This window comes from Furipterus horrens, unplaced genomic scaffold (genome assembly GCF_987537825.1).
Source record: "Furipterus horrens unplaced genomic scaffold, mFurHor1.1.pri manual_scaffold_9, whole genome shotgun sequence".
Taxonomy (NCBI): Eukaryota; Metazoa; Chordata; class Mammalia; order Chiroptera; family Furipteridae; genus Furipterus; species Furipterus horrens.
Genome location: NW_028327179.1, coordinates 20,366,656 through 20,378,814, shown reverse-complemented (window position 1 = coordinate 20,378,814; position 12,159 = coordinate 20,366,656).

Genomic DNA, 12,159 nt, shown 5'->3' with positions numbered 1-12,159 from the left:
CCTCCATTGTTAAGTTAAGCAGTTGGCCATAGATATTATAAAATTTTTGAAATAATGTGGAGGGTAATGAGTGAGAGAGCCACTTGAGTTTCACAAGGAAATAATGAAAGGTGGAGAAAGAGTGGCAGGTCTAAAGGAGAGGTTCAGAGAAGCATTAATCAAGTCAGATGGGTATCTTATAATTTCCATGAGTAAAACTAAAAATTAAAGGTAGCCTGAGAGGTCTCAGGTGAATTTGTCCTATCATATTCTGCTCCAGACAGGATAGGAACACATCAGCCCTGGAGTAATTGCAATAAAAATCATATATTATTTTCTTCTTTAAAATTGTAGACCACACCTAATAGTCCTTTATGTGACTTAATCTATAAATGCTAGTACAATTTGGATGTTTTATATGACTGAGGATTTCAGACAACCAATAAAATAATAGCAATTTTGTTTGGATTCGATATTCTCAGCTTTCAAAATAAGCAGAAAAAGAAAAAGAAAAAGAAAAAAAAAGAAAGAAAGATAATTCAAATTGTTTAAATGGACAAAAGTACTGAATGGTGTACAGAGGAAGATAATCAAATGGTTGATAATCACATTTAGAAAGTGTTCAATATCATGAGTTACCAGGAAAATGCAAATTAAGACAACAAGATAGACACCAGAAAATCCAATATGTAGAAGTTAGAAAATACCAAATTCTGGAGCGCTTGCAGAGGCACCAAAAGAATATTCATTAATTGCTGATACAGGTTCAAAGGGTGCAGCCACTTTGGGGAAATATCTGGCAATATGGCAGTTCCTCTGTAACACTAAAGAAATGCATATGCTGTAATCCTGCAATTCTACACTTAGGTATTTACCTAAAGAAAACAAAAATGTGTGTGCACCAAAAAGACCTTCACAGGAATATTCACATCAGCTTTCTTGCTAAAAGCCTAAACTGCAAACCAGCCTCTGTTTTCATCAATAGAAGACTGGACAAACAAACTATGGCATGTTCATACACGGGGAGAGTACTGAGAAATAAAGAACGAATTAGTACAACAACATGAGATAAGTCTCAAAATCATTATGCTGAATATAAGAACCCTTACACAAGTTAGTATAGACCGTGTGATTCGTTTGATGACCAGACAGATGATTTCTCCTTTTTTTCTTCTCTTAAATTATTCCCAAAAACTAAAAATGAAAATGCAAAGGCAAGAGAAATATTGAATATAGTTTTCTCATTCAAATAAGGCTTTGCTATTTTGCTTGCTCTTCTATTTAAACCAGCATCTCTATGATTTTTTAACGTGAAAGTAAATTATTTCCTTACTCAGTAGGACTCTGTTCTCACCATAAAGAGAATAGAAACCAATGAAGAAAGTGTGTTATTGAGCATCGGCCTGCGAACCAAGTGGTTCGATTCCCAGTCAGGACACATGACTAGGTTGCACGTCAGGTCCCCAGTTGACAGCCGGAGTGAGAAGTAACCACACAGTGACGTTTCTCTCCCTCTCTTTCTCCTTTCCCCTGTCTCTATAAATAAATAAATAAACAAACAAGCAAATAAATAAATAAATTTTTTAAAAAGTAAAAGAAAAAAAAAGTGTGTTGGTCATAGAATATGGGATGAGCCTGGGATGAGCCTACACTCTGCCAGTAGGCAAATGTTTAGGTGTCAGGGAGACACGATGATTAATCACAAGGCTCTGAAGTCAGGACTCAGAGAAGTTTACATTTGGGCTCTCCCACCCATTAGCTTTGTTTCCCTGAAAACGTTATTGAACCTTCCAAGTCTTGGTTTCATATTTTCCAAATCAGGCAAATCCTGGCATGTGCCCTTGAGGGTGATTCTGAGAAATAATGAAGTATGATGGGTATTCACAATAATTATACACACACACAACTGGAGAGGTGAGAGCAGAAAAAAGAAATCAAGTTTGATGAAACTTAAAGAAAGGTTTCGTAAGCATAGGAAATAATGACAAAATAAGAAGCTAGAAAGAGAGAATAAAACGAAGCAACTCTGCATTTTTTTCTTGATTGCATTTCCTTCTCTCTTTGTCCTACATTGGTTGCAGAGTCTTTTTTTCCCTCTCGAACATGGAAGCAGTGACAGCAATGATTATGTCTAAGCACAGGTCTGAATGAAAAGCTGCATGATAAAATACTTCACTTTCCCTGCAAATCTTTCTCACAATCTTCTCATAAATAAATGGGGCTATAGTCAAGGAAACTGAGCTAAATCCTTCTCTTACTGTTTGGAGTGCTCCCAAATCATTCGTCACAGACACAGGAGGATGAGAGTCTCTTTGGCATTTATCTTGGGGAGGTCTGTCAAGGTTAAGGGGAAGAGACAAAGGAGCCTATGCTCAAATATCCAGGGTACTGTTTTTGCCAATCTACTGATTTTAAAAAATGCGTGCACCGTGTGTTTTGTCAATGAATCCTCTATATGCTCACACCAAGGTGCTGACAATCGCTTGGGTAGTTCAAAATTGTATCCAAAGCTTGTAGCAGAATAGTATCTGACAGGAGAAATGAGAATTTCTATCTATAGACTCAACAGTCAATGACCTCTAAGAATTGCCAGTGTTTTTTATTAGATTAGATATGACTGACTATTCTTATTTGAATAGCATCTATTTCAGTTACACCGTTATTCCTGGATAAGGAAAACTTGGAAGGAGCACAATGCAGGGGGACTGGGCCAGTTTGTGGGCAAAACTATCCTGGTCCCAGGGAAAGTATGCATGGTGTGTAAGAGAGTCACAAAATCCATGATAGATTGCTCTGTGCAATTGCTCTGAAATCTGCCTAGGATTCCATATCCTATTTTAAATCTTTGAAATGAAATGTTATGTCATAGGGTTCTCAATGAGCAGAAAGAGTAAAGGAAAAAAAATAAAAACTAAAGCTGAATTAAGACAGAAACCTTTTATGGTATGAACAGCTCTTAACTTTTTTTCCTTTCACTAAAAAAGTCTTATTGTTAACTATTCCATTTGAAAGTATAAAATTATTTATGGGTCTTAGAGAAGAAAGCCACGCTGCCTTATCTTTCCTGGCCTCCTGTACTTGGAGAAAAAAAAAAAAAAAAACACTGCCTAACTGTGGCTGTGGAGGACAATTTTAAGTGAAAAGTGCATTTTATAATTTCTTTAATTAAACATGATCAAAGGTGCCCTTAGAGTATTTAAACAAGCATTTTCCTAGTTACATGCACTGTCTAACTCTTTTAACTTGGTCATTGGCTCAATGTCCCTGTTGTTGGTTGAATAGTCCCTTCTGCTATGGACGACGAAAATTTTCCATTCTTTGAAACCTAGTGTTTTACCATACACAGATGAAACACACCTGTTTCTGATAAACAACCACTTTCCATTCTTGTTAACTGAAAAATTCATGCAATGGAAAAAATTTGTGTTTTCTATTCTGGTGTAAAATGCAATTTGGAGCTTCACAGTGTTGATTTAAAAAAAAAAATAGTGAACACCTACTACGTGCAAAGAAGGCAGCAAGGAATTCAACAAATCTGAAAATGTTTACTGACCACCTACTCTATGAGTCAGGCTGTCTTGCACAATCTAAAAGGTAGGCTATAAAAACAAAGAAAAACAGAAGCAAAAGCAATAACAACAAGAGAGGAAGGAGTGAGTTGACTTTTAAATAAGATGAGCAGAGACCTTTGTATATTTGGGGAAACAATGGGGAAAGCTGAAGAAAGATGATTGAAGGAAGTGAGGTGCAAACAATTTTGTGGGAAGATCTTTCCCAACAGAGAGAGCAACAAAGGCCTTGAGGTAGAGGAATGATGGGCATTCTAGAATAAGAAAATAGAAGCCAGTAATCCTAAATGAATGCCTGAGGTGAGAAATAGTAAGAAATAAGTTCATGGAGTTAATGAGGCCAAGTTATATCAGGCCTTGTAAGCCATTATAAAGACTTTGGATTTTAGCATTAGTAAGCTTTTGGAGTTGCCCAAAGGGAGACAGTATCTGATTTAAGTTTTAACATAATACCTAAGTCAGTGTGGTTGATCTGTTGAATATATATACACTGTAGGGTGTGAGGGTAGAAACAAAGAAACCAGTTAGCAAGCCATGTTAGTGCTCCAGGTGAGAGATGAATGTGGTTTGGATCAGGGTGATAGATATGGAATGTTGAGAAGTGGTCTAATTCTGAAAATATTTTGAAGATAATGGCAGCAGCATTTGTTGAAAGATTGGATGAATGTATTGAAAGGAAGAGATGAATCAATGATGATTCTAAGATATTGGTTTCCATTTACTAAAAAAAGGAAAGATAAGAGGTAAAGCAGATTCTGGGAAATAAATTTGGCAGGGGGTTGGGGGGTTGCTACATATCATTTGAGAGGCCCAACAAAGATGCAAGGGGGGTTGGTTCATCAAGTGGAAATACCATCTGGAGTTGTGGGTAGAGATGCAGGCTGGACATATATATATATTTGGGAGTGGAGTCATCAGCCTGTAGATGATATTTAAAGCCATAAAATTTTACGAGATCACCTAAGGAGTGAGAAGATATCAGTCAAGTCCAAAAACTTAGCTTTATTACATAGTTAAGAGTCCAGGCTGATGAGTCAAGGAAAAAAAATAACAGAAAAATGGAAAAAGAGACCAAGAAGAAATGCCCATTGAAGGAAGAAGAAAACCGAGAAAGCATGATATCCTGGAAGCCAAGGGGGAAAAGTCAAATAAATGAAATACAGGTTATATGTTATGACATATAGAAACAATTATTTGCCTTATAAAGAAGATAAGATGATATAAAAACATTCCAAACTTTGTACAGTAAGTGCTAAAAAGATCTGGAATTCAATAGCTGCAGTAACACACAGAAGAGGCTTCCTGACACTCCGTTTATGAGAAGACTGGATGAAGTAGGTCATACTAAACCCAATGTTGAGAGATGGGTAGAAACTTGAGCGTCAGAAGGGGAGGAAGGGAACATCTTACAGAGAAGTTCAGAGAAGGTAAAGCACAAGATCTATCTGAGGAACAATGAGTAGGTCAGGTTAGCCTGGGTACACAGAATGTAGCACCCTCTTTCTGCACACCTCTAAGTCAGGTTTCTGGAGCTGAAAGATGTTCAGATTTTATTTCTGTTTGTTTGTTTACCCCGTCTCCAGAAGCAGTGGGTGTAAGAAGCCTTAACACAATATTTTTCAAATCCTTTTCCACCAGTCTAATTCTCTCTTACCAAATCTTGTATTTTAATCTGTAAAAGTAGTACCAGCTATATAAAACTTTTATTTCTGTTTAGCATTTATGAAGTCCTTGTTCTATGTAAACTCTGGTGGGAGGGAAAGAGGACTAACATAAATATGCAAAAATATTCATTGTAATGCACATCCCTCCAGGGCGACAGATCTGGAGGTGGGAGGGAGAAAGCAAAGCGGGGACTATGAATAAGGCCCACTTGGACAGTTGCACAATAAGTTAAGACAGTCTGCCTTAATCATTGAAAAATAGAAAATCCATGCTATTAGTTTGGAGTTTGGCCCAGCATAATGTGACTTATGCTCCAGTGCCATGGAGATAGGAAAAGCTTTTTGCTTACAACCATATACAAAAGTCCTTACGAAAAACAGCCATCACCTCTAGGGTCTAGTCAACTCATGGCATTGAAGAAAGAAAGAGATAGAAACACAAGAAACCACAGGAGTTTTTTTTTGTTTGTTTGTTTGTTTTTTCAGGAATAGACAGGAGGTATCTTCATAGGTTCCAGTCCTCAAAAAGAAACATGGTGAATTTTCTTACAGCTATTTTTTAACATGAATTTTAACTTTAGGGCCAATTTCATGGGTTATTTTTCCCATCTTTGGATTCCCAATGGCATAGTGAGATGAACTGAGTCAGCGGGACCATTATCAATTTTAACTCAGACACCAAGTTAGCCCCTGAGCCTCTTTGCACTGCCTGGATCTCATTTGCAAAATTAAGACCAAGTGCACTCATGTGGAATAAAGTGGGAAAGGCTCCATGCTGGGCGTCGTACAGACTTAGTAGCTATATGACATTGGGCAAGCTACTGAATGTCTGAATTTGAGTTGTTAAGCTGTGATTTAGAGAAAATAACAGCTCTCATACAGTGTTGTTATGAGGATTAAAAGAAATCACATATAGAAAATTTCTGGCACATAGTAGACTTTCAATAAATCTCCATTTCCTTCTTCCTTCTAACTTGAACATTTCAGCTCCAATATATTCTGAAGTCTTAATTGGGGGGGAGGGGATTTAGGAAAGAAATTATGGAGTCTTACCACTATTGGCTCTTTTGAAATATATATATTTTAAATTGGCATCCTGTGAGGCTCAGAGCATAAGACAGCTCTACCTTTAAGGGTAAAAATAAAACTTGCAGGAGCATGTATCACATGAACAATGAGAAGAAAGCTGGTGTTCCCCCAAGAAATTTTAAGATTATTTGGGGGGGTGGGGATGAAGGAAGGAAGGAAGGAAGTTGATAAATTGTTTTAAAGCCTATAAATTAAAAATGAACCAGTAGGAGAGATGTAGTTACTGTGTAGTCCTCTCCATTAAAACAGGTTAGAAATTATGACTGGTGTGACACAGTCATTTTGCTTTTTCCCAAAATTAAAAAAAAATTTTTTTTCGTAAAGGTTGAGCATTTACAGCAGGAATGTCAGCTCAGTGAATGCACCCATGCTCTGTGTAAGAGGAAACGTATACTTTGCTACTTTGACTTTTCTATATATTTTTTAAATATTTTTGTCTGGCTACATATTGCAACCATTCCTTTCAGTTAGCAATTAAACTCTAATTTGCAGCTGCCTTTATAAAACCAAGGCTTCCCTCCCACGAGCAAAAATGTTCAAGTCTTCGTTTGATCTCCAGCGTCATTCACTAGGAGCTGAGACATATACAATGCCCTGGGTCTGAAGAAAACACAACACCTTAGCACCGTCCATTTCTCAGTGTTTCCGTTTGTTATACAGTGTAAAACATAAATAAATTTTAAAAAGAGGAAGGGAGAGGTAGCAGTGATTTAAGCCTGTCTAGAACATTTGGCATTCGAGTGCCAAGTATAGGGAGCCATTTTCAGGAGAAAAAAAATGTAACCAGAGAAACTATGTAAGTGTGGAAGATGAGATCATCCACCAGCAGTAATCTTTCAAATTCATAGACACTTCTGGACTCATGAGGTGAGAATGAGCAGCGCAGAGGACTGTAAAAGACATTTAGTGTTTGAATTTGTTAACATGCATTCCCAAGCTGTCTTTCTTATAAGATAGCGCCCACATTGCAAGTGAAAAAAATCAGTTTGAAAAATACCCCTACTAATTGAAATCATAATAGTCTTAAAGTTAGAAAATTAAAATAAGGAAAAGGATAATATGTAACTCTAAAGAGTTATTTAAAGAAGAAAAAATAAGTAAGTTTAGGGGAAACTTGCTTTTTAAAAATATTTACCTAACTATTCTTTTAAATGATTAATTTGAATACATTGATTCTATTTTATTTGAATGCATTTGTCTTCTATTAAGGATGGTTAACATTTGTCTTGAAGTGTTTTTTCTAACTATACTTTTCCTTTAAATCAGAACTAAATTTCTCAGATTGAATAAAGATATAAGAAAAATACCTTACAGAATTGTACAATGACGCATACCTCTCTTCTTACATTTCTCCCATTAAACACAATATAGATATTATTCTAACTTCAAAATCAGAAGAGGGAAATGTGGCATCTATTTTGGTAGTTCCTGGAGAAACAGCCAAATTACTGTCTAGGAATGAGATGAGAGTAGGAAGGCTGTTCAAGGTGAGAGAGGGTGACTTTGGTTCCAGTGTGTATTAGAAAACAGTAAAATAATGCACAACAGTAATGTATCACTTATTCTGAAGGACTTGTATAGCGATCCAGAAATTTAAAAAGCAAATATTTGGGCTAATATGAAAGGAGGAGTAACATCAGGGGAACCGGAAAGAAGAGTAAGAGACTTAGCTATAAAGATCAGGGTACACAAATCACCTGGGATCTCATTAAAATACAGATCCTGAATCAGTAGAGTTGGGGTGGGACCCGAGATCCTGCACCTGTCACAGGCTCCCAGCCATGCATAGGCTGCTGGTCCACCAACCGCACTTGGAGTAGCAAAGCCCCAGATCGTGACAAAGGAAGAAAGGGTTAGCTTTGAAACTTCATCTGGGGAAGCCTACATAGTAAATGACCTTTCTCACCAGCCCCTCCCCCTTCTCTCCCATTTTCAGTGACTCCACTAAGTGAAAGTGACCAACCTTCTCAAACATTCACAAGGTGGCATATTACTAAGGTAAATAGGTAAGCTATTTAATTTAGCCCTCTAAAGGATTTGTGAAAGTAAACACTTTTATTATCTTCAATTTACAGAAAAAGAAACAGGCTTGGGGGATTTAATTAATTACATCAAAGCCACACATGGCAGGATTTTAAAACAATTCTGAATTTGACATATCTGACCCCAGAACCTAAATATTTCCATCAATGTCACTACAGTTAACAAGATTGCTCTCTTGCATTCTCATATTGCAAACAAAGAACTAGACACAAGATACAGTAATATGAACTTCGGCGCATACTTTCATCATTGGTAGCTCCTAGAACAGGAGACACTCCAGAATAACTGTTCTTGACATTAGAGATCTTAAATGCATTGCGAAAAGCAGGCCTGATGAACTAAATAATCACTTTCAAAAGCCAGAATGAATAAAAGATGAGAATAAAATACTTGCTGGATTCAACTTCTTGGAATAAAGAAAGGACAAATAGACTCTAGATAAGGACACTGGAGGCTCCACAACTCTGAACACAGGGGATAACCCTAAAAGTCCCACCTCTGAAAAAAATAGGCCTTCAAGTTCAGAATCCCTAAAGGACTTTTACTATTGAAGGGTACACTATTAAATATTTTACACATTCTGTTATTTTTAAAGGGTGTAATCCCTCCTAAAGTAGGTTGGCCCCGGGGTCTTTGAACCAGTCTAGACCAGAATTAACTAGGAGCCATCATATTCACTGTAAGCATGTTATAATTATGTTTGCTTATTTCACACTGTTTAATACACTCCCTCCTGTTAAACGACATCACAGGGGCCTTCAGCACCTGTTGCTTATTTCTGCCAGACTGAAAATATTTCTTTCTCTTCATTATTTGTGTGCAAGGATAAGATGAACTTGCCAGGAGCTGTCATTCTTAAATGCACCTGCCAAATGTCAGATATTTTAATAGCTGAAATGCTTATAGCATATGCTGTGTTTGCTGCAGCTACCAACTTCCAATGCCCAGTATTTCACAAGATATTGGATATATTCAGGGTGACAGATTCATCCCTGGTTATATGCATATGTGATCATGTCCCCCTGGCTATACACCATACGTATGTAACACATCCCCAGGTTAGATTTGGCTAAAAATATATTTTATATGCTAACTTACATTTTCAACTTTTTAAATCAAGAATAAATCTCTTGGACTATACTTTCTGATTTGTGGGCAGTTACTTACATGAAAGATGGCATCGGGCCATGTACTAAAAAAAAATAAATAAATAGGTTAGGTTTGTGGCTCCAAGATAGAACCCTTCTTCCTGTTTTGATAAGTTCTTTACTTCCCTTTCTAAGGATGCCTAATGCATTTTCCACTCTTCTGTTAGGTCTCAATCAAGATTGAAGTGAGCACCGCTAAGTTACAGTATTCAGAGCTGAGCTAAGCTTAGATTGAATAGCCAGGGTGAAACTACCCAGTTGCTGGGTCCTGTCCCGTAGACTCTAACTCTAGGGACACTGGCCCCATTTCGGTTAAAGGACAACAATAAACATCCAAAGATAGGCTTTCCCTTAGATGTAATTGAAAAATGGGGCCTGATATAGAGGTGTCCACTCTTGAATCCTAGTGCAGTACCCAGCAGGGTAAAGATGGAAAGGAATTTATCCCTTCTCCACGATTTATTTCAACTCTATCCTACCAGTCTTGTCAGATCTCATCAGAGGTGTGGAATGAAGGGGAAGAAGTTTAGAGAAGGTTTTCTAGGATACAGTATTCCCTCGCTAATTGCGGGCATTACGTTCTAGACACACACACACACACACACACCACGTGGTAGGTGAAAATCTGCGAAGTAGGAACCTTACATTTATCTTAGTATTTATATATATTTTAAGGCTTTATAAGCCCTTCCCACACACTTATAAACCGTTCCCAGTCCCTTATTAACCTTTCTCACTCCCTTATTAACCTCTTCCACACTTTTATAAACACTACTTATGTTCTTAAACATATTCTACACTCTTAAACCTACGTAACTTTAATAACATATGTATACAGTACTGCAAAATCCCACGATATAGCAAAAAAATCCGCAATAAATAATTAAATATAATATTTTTTAAAATCCCGCGACACAGTGAGGCCGCGATAAGTGAACCGTGATACAGAGAGGGACTGCTGTACTGACCATGACTAATGCCAAGAAAGATGGAGCAACAGAGATCCATTTCCTTCACTGCTTCACCATGTCCCCAAGAACAACTGGAGCCTTCCCAGTTTCGTTCGGTTCCCAGGGATCCCATGTGTTTTAGGATGTTTACCTTCCTCGCCTCTGAGTATGTGTATAGTTGGCAGAACATTCATCCCACTTCCTGGACAGAGTTCATCTAAAACGTTCCTGCACTACACCCTGAAACCAACCTCTGCAGCAGTCTCACTTCATGAGCGCCCTGCTTCAGGTGACCTCAGAGGTAGGACAATTAATTTTCCCTTTTGAAGTAGAACAGCAAAATGTCTCGACATCTCTCCATCTCTCTAATTCTCTCACTCTCTAGCATGCTCTTTCTCTCTTATCCACTCTCTCAAGTGCACAAAACCCACTCAGAGTCCCAGCTGCTTGAAAAGTAAAGAATAAGTTACATATCTTAAGACCTGTTCAGATACATTTGAAGACACCTGAGTTTAATTCATTAACAGTCAGCTTTCATGAACCACGTGGTCAAGACCTTTCTTGTGTAGTTTCAGAATGGAACCAAGTTGCTTTTCTCGGAGAATTTCCAATGACAGTAATTTTCATAAATCTACTAACCTCTCCCCTGACAATTCATTATACCTCCTGCCATAGGAGGCCCTGCTGAAAAACTAGAGTCATGCTGGATTTTCTTTATCCTGAGTTACAGTGCCTCAGTAATGCAATCTCCTTGGATGTGACTCCGGTGCAGGGAGGATTTCCTAGGGAGTTCCTGGCACACCTGATTTCTAACTGATACCACTGATGACATAAAACCAGGACTGGGGTATACTTGAAGACACAAAGCACCTTCAGGTAGACTCCGGATGAGCTCATCTTATCCAGCAAGGGAACAGAGCATCTGTAGGTAAGTCTACTTTGTTCCTATGACCTACAAGTTTACTACCTTGCTGGTAGCATTTATTGGGTAACTACCTAGCAAAGCAATGCTAGAAAAAAGTCAGAGCTGGTGGTTTTCCACACTCAGAAAAACACATAGGGGACAGAGTTGGAACCCTTCCTTTTAGAGTCTAGGCCACTAATCAAAGAATTCCAAAGAGAATTCTGCATACAGCCACCATTAAAATTTAAAAGGAGATTAGAGACCTATTTCCAGCCAGAATAATCTGAAAGTTCTGACATGCACCATTATATTGTTTGATGAACATTTCCAGAGGAACGAGATGTCTGTTTTGACCTCTGTAGTGTGAGTAACACATGTCGAAAAGGAAGCTAGAAGGCTTATTTTTATACAGATAGCAGAAAGCAGTTTTCCTTGTTAAGAAAGTGTGGCAGGCTGATTTTTGCCTTTTTTTTTTTTTCTTTGTAATTTGAAAGTCCTCCCAGATAAACCTTTGTGGTACACAACTTGGTTTTGACATCCTGGCTTCATGCCTGTAACTGTTTATAAGTCATGTGAGGAAGTCATCGATCTTGACCAATATGGCTCAGACATATTTTCCATGTTAATTACACATGTTTGGTCTGACATTGCAGTGATACAATTTCATTTGTTTAAAACAACAGAATGGATGGCTCTTTAACTCAACAAATGTAGGTAAAAATTCTTCCTGGAGTAAATGTAACAAGTCTGGAAAGTATAAGGCACAAACACTAGTGGCTGAAGCCCCAGAGACTTAGAGGCTGATATTCTGCA